A 17,652-nucleotide genomic window follows, 5' to 3' on the forward strand; every position below is an offset into this window, starting at 1 on the left:
TTCTTTTTTTCTCGTTCTTGTAATTCATTTGAAGATAGACCTGTATCATTATTTGATGTATCTTCTACCAAAATTAATTTTTGTATACCTTCTTCGTTAGTATCTGAATAATTTTAAATAAAAGTGTAAAAGAAGTTATAAAAATTATTAATAATATATGCAATATTACATGTAACTAATAATACATACAAATTTATGTTTGATATTATTCACTTACTTGCAATACCAAAAATTTTTACTGGTAACTCCTTCCAATCTGACTTTTCTCATAATATCTCTCTTGCAGTTATAGCTTTATTAATACGAAGCATTGTTTGTTGTAAAGTGACTAGGCCAAATACATATAAACGTATCTGCGGTGTACCATGTAGCAGGTATTAGCTACAGACCATCATTAAATTCCGCAATGATATATTTTTCGTCATCCATTTCTGTGTTGCGCAAAATGAACGAAGATCATGTAGAAATTATGTATACATGTTTTATTATAAAAATATGTATATTATGTTACGCACAAAATTATATTTCATGACATGGTGATTTATATAAATCTTTTACATATTTCAATTTTGTACCAATAATACAAATTTCTTTATTTTTTTGTGTAACATTTATAATCAGAATATATTTACCGTTTCATAATAAGCAGCAATTATTAGAAGAATTTTTACAATTAATAGTAAATTTTCCATTTGATATTCTGAGATACTACGATTCAACATTATCAAGTATTGGACCATTCTTGTGTAAATTTGTACATGAATATATCTTATTATTATTATTATTATTATTATTATCATGTTCTACAAATAAGAAATTACAATTTTCAATTTCATTATACCTTTTAATCAACTGTTGTAACTTTTCATTTTTCCGTAACCGTCTTTTTATAAATGTCTTAAAATTTTCGAAACTGAAAGCACTAAAATTATCGAGTGGACCATACAGTCTTACATCAAATCATATACGTAAAAGATTATGCACATTATGCGATATGTACTGTTTACCGTATAATATTTCAAATGACTCAATAAAATAATGAAGCAAAGCTTCAGCAAAATTTTTAATTCTTCTTGACATAAATTTCGACGTGTAAGAATTATTACGGCTACATGTAATGTGAGAAAATGATATATATATTTTTTTTCTTGTAATATATTTCTCAATACAACAGGACTGATTATAATAGAAAATTTCTAAATTCTGCTGCTTTCCACTGCTTAACGTCTCTTATTGATCTGGGTCTTCTAACAAAATCAACCGGTGTAGTATTTCTAAGTAAAATCAGTAAATGTGATTTTTATTAATAGCTCATGCATTTAAACGTACAGAAGTTGGACCTTTCATCCAAAGTAGTATCATTTTGTCATAACTCCTAAACAGATCAAATGCATATAATCTAACGGAGTGTTAGTTATAGGTAAAAAATTGAGAACATTATGTAAAATAGAAACACTAATTTGAAAATCTTTATAGGCATTAATCGCAAATAATTTATCTATTCTTAAAGTATTGTTTTCTTTTCATATGGAAAGCAGATTCTACCTATTTACACATTTGCCCTTGATTAAACAATTATTAAACCCGGTATGACCTTTTATAGATAATGTAAAAGATTTGACAGGTGCATCGCATTATTAAAGCAAATAATAAGACTTTAATAATGTCTTTGTTATAAATATAACCATTAATAATTAAATCGATTAAGTCGTTAACTAAAGGTGCGAAAAAAAAGAAAAAAAACATTAGCATTATTAGGTTTCTGATATCCAAAGTATGCACCAACAAGATATATATCACATACAGTACATTACAGTACATCTTGTTATTTGAATATAAAATTGGCCATAAGGATGCTTGTGATAATTTAGCTAGTGGCAGACTATTAATATTTATTATTAAGTTATCGAGAATTTATCTAAGAAAATAAATAAATTATTGTATAAATAAATATATAAAAAAAAAGAGAAAACGAGCGAAAGAAAAAGAAAGAGAGAGAGAGAGAGAGAGAGAGAGAGAGAGAGAGAAAGAGAGAAATCCATATAAATATAAATAAAATAATATTTATAATTAAGAAAATAACATACTGAAAAGAATCGACGAGACAATTATTGAGACGATCGCACGCAAACAGAGCCGTATACATGTCATTAATATGAAGTTATTGAAAAATTAAAAATTTAAAACTTAGCGCTGCTAAGTTAAACTGATTTTTACTAGTACTAATTTTTAATTTTTCAATCTCTGGTAGCTCTGGTCTCTGGTAGCGCTCGTGATCGCTGCGAGAGTCGGATCGGGCATGCTCTCTTTCGGTCGGATCGCTGGCTTTTTATCTGGGTGGATTTGCCCCTTCTTCCACAACAATTAGTTTATCGGATCGGTGGATTTAAATGTTTGTCTCGGGCGTTTTTGAGCCCGGTCGGCGGCGTTCGTTGTCTCGACGAGATTCGAGACCGTGTCGCACGCTCGGGTGATTTCGGAACCGGTCGGGTCGGTCCCCGAGCGGGACTTGTCTCTCGCTCGCCGAGACTTGCCGGTCGTAATAACGCGCACTGTTGTGGAAGAATTAAGAAGGGCGCACGGCGCCTCCACTTTTGCCCGGTGTTCGCCGGGCAGCAGACTTTCGACGGTTATCTGGTCGGGTACTGGTAACGGGGGGCGCATCGTTACATCCTGTAAAATTAATAAATTTACATTAAATTGTCACTTATATATAGTAATTAAGCGTTTTAATCATAGACTTTTACATTATATGTATATACAGGCTGTCCCACATTTTAATTCCTCCAGTGAAATATCTCGAAAAATATGGAAAATTCGAAAAAATGTTTCAGACAAAAGTTGTATGGTTTCTAGGGGGACATAAGATGGTGCCATTAGTTTGACCTTGAAGAGTCACATGAAGGTCACGTGAAGGTTATTTTGAATTTCTTAAATAAAACACCCTATATATTTTTGCATATTCTTGTAGCTTATCTTGAGAGTTTTCCAAAACACTATGATAAAATGTTTTTTCATTAAACACTTTTCGAGTTATAAGGCTTCAAAGTTGCAATATTTTGACATAAAGTACAAGATATCTTGTAAAATATTCATTTTTCGATTATCTTACCCTAATACTTTTATGCACAGAATAACGAGACAAATTAATTGGCGTAATTAAAACAAATAATTATGTTAAAGTAAAAATGTGTAACTGCTAGTTGCAAATTCAGATTTTTTCTTAAAGATAACTATGTTTTCTTTACACCAATTGATTTGTTTCATTATTCTGTTCATAAAAGTATTAGGATAAAATAATCGAGAAATGGATATTTTACGAGATATCTTGTATTTTATGTCAAAATATTGCAATTTTGAAGCCTTATAACGATATATATACGTTTTCTTTTCTAGGCGTTTACATCTCCATATCCTTCAGTATTTCTTGTAGCGTTATGTACTTTGTATTCATTATTAAGTTCAATACGAAACACACATATATTAACACGAATACATACGAACAAAACACTCCCAATTTTCGATATAATTTAATATATATTAGTAGTTTTAGCCGCATTATTTGACCGAAAGCACGCATTAACATGTAAAAACAAGACAAAGACGTTACGTCGACAAAGGCGGTAGGCTGTAACATATTGATATCGTTCGGTAGCGCCACAATAGTTGGCGCTAACATCAAGCAAGTTATTCTATATGTAAGAATATATAAACTTAGATTTGTATATGTTACTCTTGTCTCAAAATAGTAAGGCAATCTTATTTAATTCTAGAGAGAAGAATAGGAATAATTGATTTAATTTTAAAATTGTTTTATTTTTATACTGCATGAGATTATGACGATGACTAAACACAGCAAGAATATTTTTTCTCGTAATCAGAAATCCTTTCGGAGAGTGTAAGTTATCCCCTACTATATAACATAATTTGAAAAAAATTTTTTTCTCTTGATTATTTTTATTTATAACAATTCCATGATTTACAAGCTCTCAAATTTCATTAATAATATTAATAAAAATTTTTTTATTGCTCAACAATTTGTTTACGTAACTGAACTAAAAATATGTTTTCTAATTTACTCGCATATTCTGGTGGCAAACATGGAATACAACAGTACACTGCTTCAAGTTTATTTTTACATTTTCGAGAACCTAAGGGATTGTTGATTTCAAAATCATCAAAATAAATTATTAAAGGAAGAAAATATTCACTTATTTCGTTTAATATAAATTCCAAAATTGTCCTTGAAAAACTGATTGTAAGTCTTTACTTACTCTGCATTTTATAACAAATAAATCTATAGTATCGAATACATTGGGGAGTTCTAGAAAACGTTTTAAAACAAGTTTCATAGGAATGAAGCTTAATTTACTATAATAAACTTTGTTTTGGGAAACTTTTCTGACTTTTCCAAAATTCAAATATGTCCGAACAACTATACTTTTACGCAAAAAAGATAATTTATTTGCTCTAAATACTTGAAGGTCTTTGTTTCTGATTTCAGGAATGCAAAACCATTTTTTTCATGTTTAACAAAATATTCAAATTATTGTTATTTTTACAACATTGCTGTAAAGCTTCTATACACGTTGTTAAGTAAATTTTACTAACAGTTTCAATAATTTTAAATATTGCTTCTCTACTTAATGTTAAGTCAGCATACATTTTCACTACAGTAGAAAGAGCTGATTTAAAAACAGTTGATTAATAAACATCAATGTCAAATTTTTCATTATTTACAGAATTATTTGTTTCAATCATCTTATAAGTCTTTTCTTGACTTTCATTAAAATTGTTCGAATCAGAATTAGAAGTTGCAGTTGCATCAGAAAAGTCAGAAGCGTTTGTGTTAAGAATTGTATCATTTATTTGCTTAGAAGTTGTACTTGAAGCTAATTTTGTTACTGATATGTAATGTCTGTTAAGAACGTGTTTTCGTAAAGAATAAACATTAGTAAATTGATCATTAGAATTGTCAAATTTATACGTAACGGTAGAATTTAACATAAACTTATGTTTTAACTTTATATGTTACATGACAAGGTCCATGGTTATAAATTTCTTTTCACAAAAAAAAAAAAAAAAAAAAAAACAATTTATTTTGACAGAAAAAAATAAAAATCTACTTTTAAAGTACTTAAAAATTAAGTATTAACTAAAATTTAAAGTAAAAGAATCTACTTTTGAAGTACTTAGAAATTAAGTATTAACTAAAATTTAAAGTAAAAGAACTTTATATACAAGAAATTCAATATTAATCTGATAATTCATAGGCATCAGAAGTATATGTGTTCTTTTCATCGAACTTAAGAACTTTGCTCAATACATTTTGTACATGAGGAATTTCTGTATCATATTGAGTTGTCGGAAAAGTCATGACGCATTTTTGTAACAGGTGTCGCTAATTCATTTTTGCAAGTACTAGAGTCATTCGCATCTATGTTATTACTATATTATTTGATAGCTGACAGTTCTAGCTTTAGTCTAAAAAAAATTGAACGATTTAGTTAAGTTTCGAAGATTTTACAAGTTAAAGATGGAAGACCAAACTGTGCATTTTCGCCATTTTATTGTTTTACTTCCGTAAAGGGAAGAACGCGCGTCAATCTTGTAAAAAGCTACGGTCTTGGTTCCGATGTGATGATTTGCCTCAAACGACATCGAAAGCAGATACTCATCAAAGGAAAGTTATGCTTTCAGTGTGGTGAGATTTTAAAGGTGTTGTGTTTTTCGAGCTCCTATTAAAGAACCAAACAATCAATTCGGATGTATACTGTCGACAGTTTGAACGAATTCATCATCCAGAAACATCCAGAGCTCGTTAATCGTAAAGGAGTTGTGTTCCATCATGACAACGCAAGACCACACACAAGTTTGATCACCCATCAAAAATTATTGGAGCTTGGATGGGATGTGTTGCCACACCCACCATACTCGCCTGACCTTGCGCCGTCAGACTTCCACTTGTTTCGTTCTCTTCAAAATTCCTTGCGTGATATAACGTTCAATTCAGATGAGACTGTAAATCAGCATCTTGTTCAGTTTTTCGCCGATAAAGACAGGTCCTTTTATGAACGAGGAATTATGAAGCTCACTGAAAGATGGCAAAAGGTTATCGAACAAAACGGACAATATATCATTGATTGATCTTTGTTCTTTATATAAATAAATAACCTTTAAAAACATAAAAAAATACGTCATGACTTTTCTGACCCAATATATAATATATAATATATAATATTAAACATTTAAATATATTTTTGAATTAGTAACCATAAATGTTCGCAAGCTGATGAGTATTTTACATGAAAAACTTGAAATGTTTTAAAGCAGACATCGATAGCTTCTATAGCACTATTTGTTTTATACAAAATATCATCGACATAAACATATATTTCAAATAGATCCTCTCCATCGACATTAATGATACGCCTGAAGTGAAGTTTTTAACATTTGAGCTTGCTGCTTTGCTTCATGTCTTATTAAGGGGTAACGCCACTCTAGAGCCCAAAAAAAGCTAATTTTTGATGACTTTTTTTAGAAATATCATAAAAGTAAATAAAAATCTGTTTAATTCTATTTATTATAATTTGAAAATATATAAGGCTCTAATATTTACAAACATGATAAGATATACTCGGCAATGAGAGCCATGCGCGGATGTTGATGCGTAAAGAAACTGCGTAAAGAATCTGCGTAAAGAAACTGCGTAAAGAAATTAAATTCTTTTCATGAAAGAATTTTTAATTAGTGCACAGAGCACAATATATTTAGATTCTCATTTTTGAGACCTCTAAAAACCCCTCTATACCCCCCTAAAGAGATGTAGACGAGAAAAAATATCGGGGCGAATCTATCAATAGGTTTATAAACAAATAGACGAGAGAAGTATCGGTGTGGGGCTGAATAGCTCAGTGGTAAGAGCAGTCGCCCGGCAAGCGAAAGACTCGGGTTCAATTCCCGATTCAGCGACTTCGCCCCGATATTTTTTCTCGTCTACATCTCTTTAGGGGGGTATAGAGGGGTTTTTTAGAGGTCTAAAAAATGAGAATCTAAATATATTGTGCTCTGTGCACTAATTAAAAATTCTTTCATGAAAAGAATTTAATTTCTTTACGCAGTTTCTTTACGCAGATTCTTTACGCAGTTTCTTTACGCATCAACATCCGCGCATGGCTCTCATTGCCGAGTATATCTTATCATGTCTATTTATTATCTGTATATCAAAGTATAAAAAAAAATTTTTATTAATTTTTCTTTAACAAAATGGCGGCGCCAGAGCCATGGATCTAAAGTGCCTCCTTGCGAAAGTCGCCCTACGGGCGGAAACAAAGCTCCCTTAACCTTTGAGCTGGAACAAAAAACCAAAGATTTTTGAAAAATATATAAGATTTGTTATAGAAGTACGTACAGAAATTGCAAAATATCGTTTTTTGTAAGAATGGTGCGTGTTGGAAAAAAAGTTTCATTTTTCGGTAAAAAATTTCGCACAAAAATGTTTATAAAAAAAGTTCTTTTCAACTTATGGCAAAATCTGTACGTACTTCTAAAGAAAATATTATTATAAAGTTACACTCAAAATTTCAAGTCAATCGGTCAAGTAAAAAATTATTTGAGTTCTGTTTCCGCCCAGTTTAAGAAAAGCGGTTTCGAGAAAAACGTGTTTAAAGTTTCAGTTAACATTTACAGATGAAAAATTTTGATATACCTTCATTCTGTTATGCCTGGAGCGTACATTTGGCCTTCTATATTAATATTCTTCTCCTCTGCTACTTTTCTAGTCGCTTTTAAAGTCTGTCGAGCCTTTTTTGCGGCCTCAGTCAGCATTCGCTCGGAAAACTTGACACGGCGCGCGTCGGCTTCCATGCAGTAATTATAGCAATTGGGCCCAATTGTAATGCTTAATATTTGCATAATATGTATTACATTTATCAGCCCGTCATTGAAGTCACATACAGCAATCTCTGCTGCTATATCAACGATCATTTTATTGTTGGATATCGTTTTTAGAGCTATCGTCCAGACCTTGGAGTTGAAAGACTCGTTATTATTTTGAGTAAAGCCACAGAGACAGAGAGTGAGAAGGTCGTCGCTACTTAGCTCCTCGTAAACTGGCTTTATTGCATTAAAAACTTCTTCTGGAATAGCTGGTTTATATTTGTACTCGGCCAAGGTTTCAATGGCTCTTGCTTGTTGCCACGAGCACCATGAATCTGCACTAGACGGGCACTTATCATGCTGCGGATTTGCATCTGTCGATATTTTATGGTAAAGAGTGGCCCAGATCTCATTCCTCATTTTACTCACGGAATCACGATTACGGCGAATAGCAAGCCCATAGTAAATTGACAGATCATCGATCAGTTTGTTAATTAATTTTCCTTTCCCTCCTAAGCCTTTGTTGTTTTTTTTAAATTGCGAAGTCGTGGGCCCATTCGTTTCTGCACATGATCGATGCATTCTTTTTTCACCACTGTAAAATCTTCATACAGCCGTGACTCTAATATTCTTTTGAATGTCTTGGAATCTCCGTTTCCTATGTAGTTTGCATATTTTACATTGTATAAAGTTTCGGAGCGCTAAAACATTTCAATCACCGCGTCTACTTCCATCTTGCCTGCAGAGCCGGTATGATTCGCGTTGCATTCATTATCGTATGAATTTTTCCACAGCAAGTACTCCGGAGTATCAGCTTTTTTTTCTCAAAACGCGCAAGTTTTACAATATTTGGATTTTATAAGAATATCGAGTAATTTTCCGGTGCGCCATCCGATAAGTGTAACTAATCCATACAGCGACGAAAAACCATGCTTTCGCCATGTTCCATCGCCCGACACAGTTAAGCCATTTGTTTTATTATTTACAATAGATTGTTTTTTTCTTCTGCTGCTGCTTTTGACATACTTTGTTGACAAACAACTTTCATTGCCGTGGAAATCGTGTGAACAATTTTATCGTAGAAAGAATGAAAAATCAGTCTCGGGAGATCCATGAACGCGCAAAATTTTTCTATGCCATTCAGACCGATGCCTAATAATCGCATAGCAAAAACAATTCTGCGGTTGATTTCATAGGTTTTATCATTATTTAAATGGACTATTGATAATTGAAGTTTCATGACCGTTGTCACAAGTAATAATTATTTTGAATCCTAAGCCACGCTTTGCACTTTCAATAAATTTCACATTTGCATGACACTCTTTGCACACAACAATGTCTGAAATTGCAGAGAACACAGCACAAAAATGTAAAATACGGTAACTGAAAGAGTCATTCACATGAATATCATATAGATCTTCAGAAAGTTTCAGTTTTTTAGCAGATGTGCTTACACTGTCTGCGCCTGAGGACTCCATTTCAAATCTGTTCAACGGTCGTCTACTTCCAATTTTCGGTCTTTTCGTAGAAAAGCTTCTTTTCCAGAAGCTCCTCTTGATCCCTTATGATTACTATATAATTTTGTTTCACTCATTTTGTTAATTTTTCATAATTTGTAAAAAAACAAATTAGTAAAACAACGAAATTTTACGATAAATGCGTTATGCAAAGTGTCCTTGCCAACGGCTTGACTGAGACTAATACATTTATAAATTTGTACACTAATTTTGCCACCTAGTGACAAATTTTAAAACTCAAAAACCCTCAGTCTCGAAGGTAACTAGTCCTCAAAAGATACAAGCAGGTATAACCAAAATAAATAGCTACATTTAGCGGACTCAACAGTTGAGACATCTGTTTCCAATAAATCGAACTCCGCTATGAGTTATCCGCTGAATGATGCGCTCATGATTGCAAAGATGGCCGCTTCCAAAGTACAATAAAAAACGAATAAAGCCTGGTTAGCTCGCCAAAATATTTACATATAGTAGCTATTGTTGTATGAAAAATGGAATTAGTGGCATTATTTGTGATCGATGACGGAATAGGCATAAATCATTTTGAAAATATAATAGAAAATTTAATAAGACCCGATAGACATAATATATATAGACGTCGTGCAATAATAAAACATCGCAATAAAAAATATTATGAAAAAATAATTCCGAGATTTACAGGAGACCAATTTAAAGAATGTTCAGAATACTCTGTAGTACTTTTTTTTGTATTCATATATTTTTTCAGAAAGTTCTCTTTTCTTACTAGAATTCGCCATTTTTCTACGTAATATTTTCCGCTTTTAGGTATCAGGGATCATAAGTAAAAATCGCTACTTAACATGGCGTTAACAACGCTCCCTCAATTTGTTGAGATGTAGCGATTGAGCGGAGCGTTATTCAGTGGAAAATCTAGTAATGTTGTTCAACTGTAGAGTCCGCTGAAATGCTTTGAATTAGCGCGATGCGTTGAGTCACCAAAGGCGCTCGAAGCACGCTTCGAGCGCGCCGGCAGGAGCCTCAGGCGGATTACGATAAAAGGATAATAGAGATTTTTCCGAGCTCTGAAACCAAATGTATCTTATTTCTAAGACCTTAAAGCATCGTTTAAGCAAAAAAAATCGATTTTTTTTAAATTCTAGAGTGGCGTTACCCCTTAAAGTAACATCTCCAGCAATCTGAAAAAATACAATAAATAATTAAGATAACAATATAGATATATTGTAAAAACAATAAATATAATTAAAATGTGCAAAATTTGGTTTGCTACAAAATTATTATAGTATTATATATAATTAAATGAAGTTAATGTAATTAGTATATAATTAAATGAAGAAAATCCACAGCCAATATAAATATAATTTAAACACAACAAATTGTAAAAATTTAATTTTCTTATAAACGTATATACATACTTTCACAATCTTTATCATACATTTTTCGGCAGCATAAAGAGAAGCTCTTTTATAAATCCTACTTTTTTCATTGTTTTTGGTGGTATTAGATGAGGTAAAAGTTTAAACATCATTAATATTTTTTTGTCTGAAACATATAATAGATTTCTTTATTGTATATGTTAATATTTTCTTTATAATGTATAACGATAAAAAAAATAAATACCATTATTCAAGTCTTCTTTTTTTAATTTATTGAGCATTAAATTTTAAAGAATAATATTGAAAAAACGTTTAAAATTTAATTCGCTTAAAGTAACATTTGAAAAAGACATTTTAGTGAAATCTTGAGTCATGAGGTTATAACCGTGTGGATGTTTGTAATGTGTCCATTTGGAGAAAATATTAGACAAATTTTTATCTTGATTATTATATAAATCTTTTTTCCTTAAATTATATGTTGCAGACCAATGTAATAAGACTTCTGTCCAAAGAGCTTGATTAGCCTCTAACCATTTTACACTTTCTAAAATCTTCTCATCAACTTTTTCTATAAAAAAATAAAAAGTTTTGCAATAGTTACAATTAAATATTATATATAAAATTAAATAAATATAATGTACGCCATCGGAATTATTATCTGCAATCTCTTCTATTGCTTTCAAAATTTTGCCAAAAAATTTTTTATTACGATTTCTTTTATTTTTTCACATTGATACTAATTTGCCTTTGGATGCTTTACATTTGTTATCTGTTGAATCTTTTTTTTCACTGGAAAAATATAATAAGTTTTTGTAACTTCTGTCGGAAAAGCCTCACAAATTTTTTCAGCAATATATTTAACTATATCATTTGGCATCCTGTGAAAGTATGTAGTATGAAATTAATTATGTTCGTAAAATTAGTATGTTAAATAAAAAAAATGAATTGTATAAACTTACTCTGAAAATCTTTCATCAATATAAGTAAGAACTATATCACAAATTTTATTTCTTTGAGCTTCAGTGATGCTATTTTGTTCTTCATAATATCTAATTATTCTTAAACCTAATTTGTTATTTGAAAGGATGTCTTTTATTGAATTTATGTAGAAAAGTTTGCTTAATATATTCTAATTTTCCTATCAAACATCTTTGTCTCTCCAACTCATTTTCTTTATTTGAAGTAGTAATAATTAAATCATCAATGTTTTCATGATCTAATTTCTGGAAATTTAAATGGTAGAAAAAAATATATATAATATAATTATACAACAAAAATGTATGTTTTTTATTATATTTAAAAATTTCAATTTTAAAAGAAAAAATTAATTTTACTTTTTTTTAAATGTAGGCTGTGAATCTAATTTAAATATTTTGAGAACTAGTTGATGCATTGAAATTACGTTGCCAATATTCAACAAAATAGCTCTATCGCCTATTATTGGAATCAATTCATTTATCATAGGTATAGTTAAATTTTTTAAAGCTTTTACATTAATTTGTTCTTCTATAAAAATAAAATTTTATATTTATATAAAGAAGTTTATATAATAGTGAATTTGGATGGTGCTCTAGTGCGCACTGGTGCACATTAAACAAGTTATTATATACAAATTTACAGTATAAATATAAGTAGTTAGGATGTTAAGATAATTATAATAATATAAATTATTAATTTTATCATTATTTGCATTGAACAGTAATATTTTAGTATTATTTTACTTTTTATTTTACGTTTTAGTTATTTATATAATTACTTATCATAATGTAAATTTTGTGCACGATAATCTTTGCGTACACCAATGTGCATTAGTGTAGTCAACTGAATTTGCTATTAGTACGAGTCTATAAATTGAAGAAACTAATTACTTACTTGTAAATGTATCAATAAGATTTTCCAAGTTCAAATCCTGTAATATTTTCATAACTTTATTATCAGCCATGGCGACCGGCGTGTTTACTCTTTTATAGATAGAAGACACTCGAACAATAAAAAATACACATGTGTCGAATCTGCTGGATCTTTAGTAATAAACACGCATTTTAAGTATTTTATGTGCACAATATAAATTTTATGTAATTAATCCTATCCAGAAAACAACAATAGAAAAGCAACAGAGAAAAATCTACTTACTTTGCTCATAAAAGATCCCGGTTTGCGGCTCGTCTCTTACCGTTGCTAGTAGTATACAGGGTGCCCGGTAATAATCGCCCAACCTTTCATGGGCAGATAGAACAAGTCAAACCGAATAGAAAAGTCCTTTATCATTTTGCGATCTTCATAATAATTACCGAGAAATTAATTAACAAAGATTGACAAATCCGCGCGAGTACAAGCGCGCGGCGAGAAGGCCCATCCTACTGCTACGCGGTTACTAGGCGCGCTACTCATACGCAGTCATTGCTAGTCGTAGACCGCTCCTCCTATCATTCAATGAGCGCCTAGTAACCGCGTAGCAGTAGGATGGGCCTTCTCGTCGCGCGTTTGTACTCGCCTGGATTTGTCAATCTTTATTAATTAAATTCTCGGTAATTGATACGAAGATTGCAAAATGGTAGAGGACTTTTCTATTCGGTTTGACCTGCTGTATCTGCCCATGAAAGGTTGGGCGATTATTACGAGACACCCTGTATATTATTGTAATATTTGTCTCAATTGCTCGCGCTTTCAGTTTCCGTCGCACACGTATACGCAGATAGCACCCGTGTATTTCCACGTTTAAGAAAAAATACAGCGTCAAAATATGTTCACTCACTTTAACACAATGCCCGATAACTCGATCGTACTGATCGTTTACTGGCTCGTGCTGGTGTGACTCGTCGCGATGTTCTTTTATCTAACACATGCTTAAGCTCGCGTCGCGATGTTTTTTTATTTAACAAGTGAGAGTGCCGTCACATGCGGCGTAACTTACGCTAAACCGTGTCAGCCAATCAAATCGTCTCAGCTATCATACGCAAATCCGCCTAGTTATTTACGCTATTAATAATACGCCATATCCAATTTTTCACATAAATTTGTGATGCGTATGTTTAGTGTATATCTAAATAAAATATAATAAGATTATCCAACAATCAATATTAATCAATTTTAATCAATATTTAAAAAATGGTTCAAATTCGAGTAAGGTACAAATTCTTTTAACAAAATTCTATATAAAGTTTCCGAAAAGAATCTTTTTGGGGACATAATTTGGTACGTCGCTGGCAGTATGACAAAATAATTTGAGTCTTTGTGCTGACGTGGAGGTGTAATGTAGCATGAAAGTGTTTTAACTTCTTGAATTATGTCGTGAAAGACTTAAAAGGACCTAAACCAAAGGTCGTCGAATGTTAAGCCTATTAAACACTCAATAAAGCTTATTTTAACCAGTTTGGTCGATCAACAATAACATCCAAAATAATTTTAGTTTTCCAAATTTATTTACATTCTAATAAAGATTAAAAATGTAATCTTATTAAATTTTAATAATATTATAATAATATTAATAAGATAAATAATATAAATATTCATATATTTTTTATATTTTATTAAATATTAATTGATATATATGTACATAATGTCAATGAATAAATGCCATTACCTTATTTAGAAGCAAAACTGAGTAAATAAATGTATATTATTAGAAGAGAAGAAACGAAAAAATTTGAGCAAAAGTCTGATTTATTTATTGTACATCATGCATATGGCTACATACATTTTTATGTACAAAGTATCTAATCTCCTTGACACGTATTTAGCAATACGTCTAAATATCCACAACCAATCAAGAATTTACTTAATATTTCTGTTCTATTGTATAACAGAAGGCCTGATCTGTTATTGGGTAGTTTTATAGAGTTACTAGTTACGCTTTATGTGAATTTAACAAAATACGCGCCATGTGAATGAGGACTTTCAGAATGGCGTAACTTCTGTTAAATTACTACAATACGCAAGTTACGCTTACGCAAGTTACGCTGTATGTGACGGCACCCTGAGAAGTGACGCAGCTAAAGAATACGCGAACTCGCGACCAGGTGCGACATAATCAAATTAAAGAAAGATTTTACTCAACGTAGAGCAATTTTAAAATAAATAATAAAAAATTTTTAAGACAATCTTTACTCAAATATTAAATAATTTATTCTTTAAAATTAAGAAATCTGATATTATTAAATTTAAAAAATAACTTTAAATAAATGTGTTAAACAGTAGGATCTCGTGGAGGCGAACACAAGGACGAATACAAGTTTACAGAGCCTTTAATTTAAGATTGTAAAATACAATGGTATAGTAGCAAGGTGCACTTAAACAAAGCGAGAATCGAATAAGAAGAAAAAAGGGGTTAAGGCAGATACACATAGTCCGTCTAGGGGAATCGACAGTCGCGCCACAAGTCATATATCCATGAGTCGTTTAAAGATAAGAATGTTTCAATACCTCCCCCCGAATCATGGATACGTTAAATCCTTGTTGAGCTTTCTGATGCCTAATAGTTTCATACACTTTGGTACTTTGGTTTGGGTAATCTTTTAGTAAAAATGTCAGCAACCATATCCTTAGAAGGGGTGTATACGATCTCCATCTCTCAAAATTTCTTGCACGAAGTGATGACGTATGTCGATATGCTTACTCCGATTGTGGAATACCGGATTTTCTGCAAGCTTTCGGGCACAGTTATTATCGCAGAAGATTCTGACCTGTGCAAATTTTTCAAGACCCAATTCGTTGAGAAAGCGCCGAAAATAAGTAGCTTCGGATAACGCCATATACTCGGCCTCTGTCGAAGAGAGAGCCACTGTTTTTTGCTTTCTGGCCTCTCATGAGATAGGACATCCATCAAGTATGAATGAGTAGCTTGTATAAGATTTTCTATCTTCAGGACAATTTGCCCAATCAGCATCAACAAATCCAGTCAATGGTCATCCAGTTTTGTGAAATTTCAAACCGACCTTTCTCGTGCCTTGAAGGTACCGCAAGACTCGCTTCGCAGTGACCCAATGGATTGGTTATAGCAGCAGTTAAATTGACTCAAGAAACTCACAGCATATGCGATATCGGGGCGAGAACATACGCTAGGTAGATGAGTGCTCCAACCAATTCGCGATAAGGGAGTGATCTCACGGTAGAGTTCGATTCCTCTGTGGATACTTCAAGTATCATGCCTGGGTCCAAGGGTGTAGAGATACTTTTCGAATCGGCCATCCCAAAACGTTCGAGTATATCGTTGATGTATCCATTTTGACAAATCGTAATCTCATTTTTTCTTTGAGAGAATTCCATTCCTAGACAATAATTAATAGGTCCAAGATCCGTCACATCGAAAATATTTGATCAATATCGTTCAAATTTTTTAATCTTTTCTACTTTTTGTGAGGCGACAATAATGTCGTCAACATAGACAACTATTAAGAGCTGGTCTATTCCAGAGTCCTTAACATATACGCATGGAATCGCAGCTGATTTCTTCGCTCCAAATTTGAGAAGTTCTTCATCAATCTTAGTGTTCCAGTATCGTCTGGCCTGGCGCAGGTCATACAATATCTTATTTAAGAGACACACTTTATCCCCTTTCTTAATTTCTTTCAGCATTTCCCGGGATCTTCTCCGAATGTCAGCATCTACGTTCTCCGATGTGGTAATCTCCAACAAAATGTTGAGTGTTTCGGGATTTCAATAAATATTTTTTCTTTAAGTTTTCCATTTAGATAAGTTGTGGTGATATCAAAATGTTTTAGATTCATTCCATTCTCAGCAGCAATTGCGACAATAGTTCTCACAGAATTGAGACGTGTAACGGGGACAAACGTCTCTCTGAAATCGACTCTAGGACGTTGAGCGTATCCTTTTGCCACTACACGAGCTTTTCTTCGTTCTAGAGTTCCATCGTGTTTGTACTTGTTTCGAAGTACTATACGACTACCGATCACCTTTTGATCATTTGGCCTGTTAGTGATGGCCCAAGTATCGTTTTTAATAATTGAGATCATCTGTGAAGTCATTGTCTGAAACCACTCTTCGGCGTGGAAACCATGAAGAGCTTGGTCTAATGGTATTTCGGCAATATACGCGTAGTCTTCAGTTTCCTCGACACAATTCGCGGTGTGGTATTGCTTCCTAGGTCTTCTCTTGTCTGCTGTTCCCAATATCTTTGGTCTACCACGACCTCTTCGTGGAGCGTCACTATGCAAGTCATCTCTGTCATCTTTGTCGACTTTATTTCCGTCTTTTTTGTTCTCTTCATTACATTCCAATCCGTTATTGGTTAGATTATCATTGAGTCGATTATTGTCCTCTTTTGGTAGGTCGTATACCTGAGATTGATTTGGTTGAAAAATTATCTCACCATACGGGGTAAAAAATAACAACAGTACATTTTTATTATTTTAATTATTTATTATTCTCGTAAACATTTGTTTATATTATCAACTGGTACAATAAACCAGTTTCATCACTTTAACATATATATAATATATATATATATATATATATATATATATATATATATTATATATATATATATATATATATTATATATATGTTAAAATATATATTATATATATATATATATATATATATATTATATATATGTTAAAATATATATTATATATATGTAAAAATATATATATATATATATATATATATATATTTACTTTAACATAAAATAAATACATAGGAACATAAAATATTCTCAAAACTTAAAACAAACTTTAACTTTTCTCATCAAAAGACTAACAATCAAATCAACAAAATTTAAATTAATTATAAAAATGTTTGTTTTGACAATATTATTTGGTAAAAGTTAAATTAAAAATATGAAATTAGTTAAACATTAATCTGAATCGTTATCGGAATTACAATTCAAACAGATATAATATGAAATGTCTCCTTTAACGAACTTTACATGAGACCATTTTTTT

The 17,652-nt window shown here is 31.5% G+C and overlaps 1 protein-coding gene, 1 long non-coding RNA gene and 1 pseudogene across 2 annotated transcripts in view; 1 reads left to right on the top strand and 2 right to left on the bottom strand.

The window, feature by feature from the left end:
- Positions 1 to 17,652, top strand: part of LOC140675677 (uncharacterized) — a 75,877-nt gene that overhangs the window by 39,767 nt on the left and 18,458 nt on the right. The window lies entirely within an intron of this gene.
- LOC140675687 (uncharacterized) lies at positions 38 to 9,264 on the bottom strand (annotated as a pseudogene).
- LOC140675690 (uncharacterized) lies at positions 10,211 to 11,314 on the bottom strand. Its single transcript, XR_012048429.1, has 4 exons — positions 10,995 to 11,314; positions 10,790 to 10,916; positions 10,528 to 10,552; positions 10,211 to 10,438 (listed from the first exon to the last, which is right to left on the bottom strand). It is a non-coding gene; the product is annotated as an uncharacterized lncRNA (long non-coding RNA).

Source organism: Anoplolepis gracilipes, unplaced genomic scaffold (genome assembly GCF_047496725.1).
Source record: "Anoplolepis gracilipes unplaced genomic scaffold, ASM4749672v1 Contig20, whole genome shotgun sequence".
Lineage (NCBI taxonomy): Eukaryota > Metazoa > Arthropoda > Insecta > Hymenoptera > Formicidae > Anoplolepis > Anoplolepis gracilipes.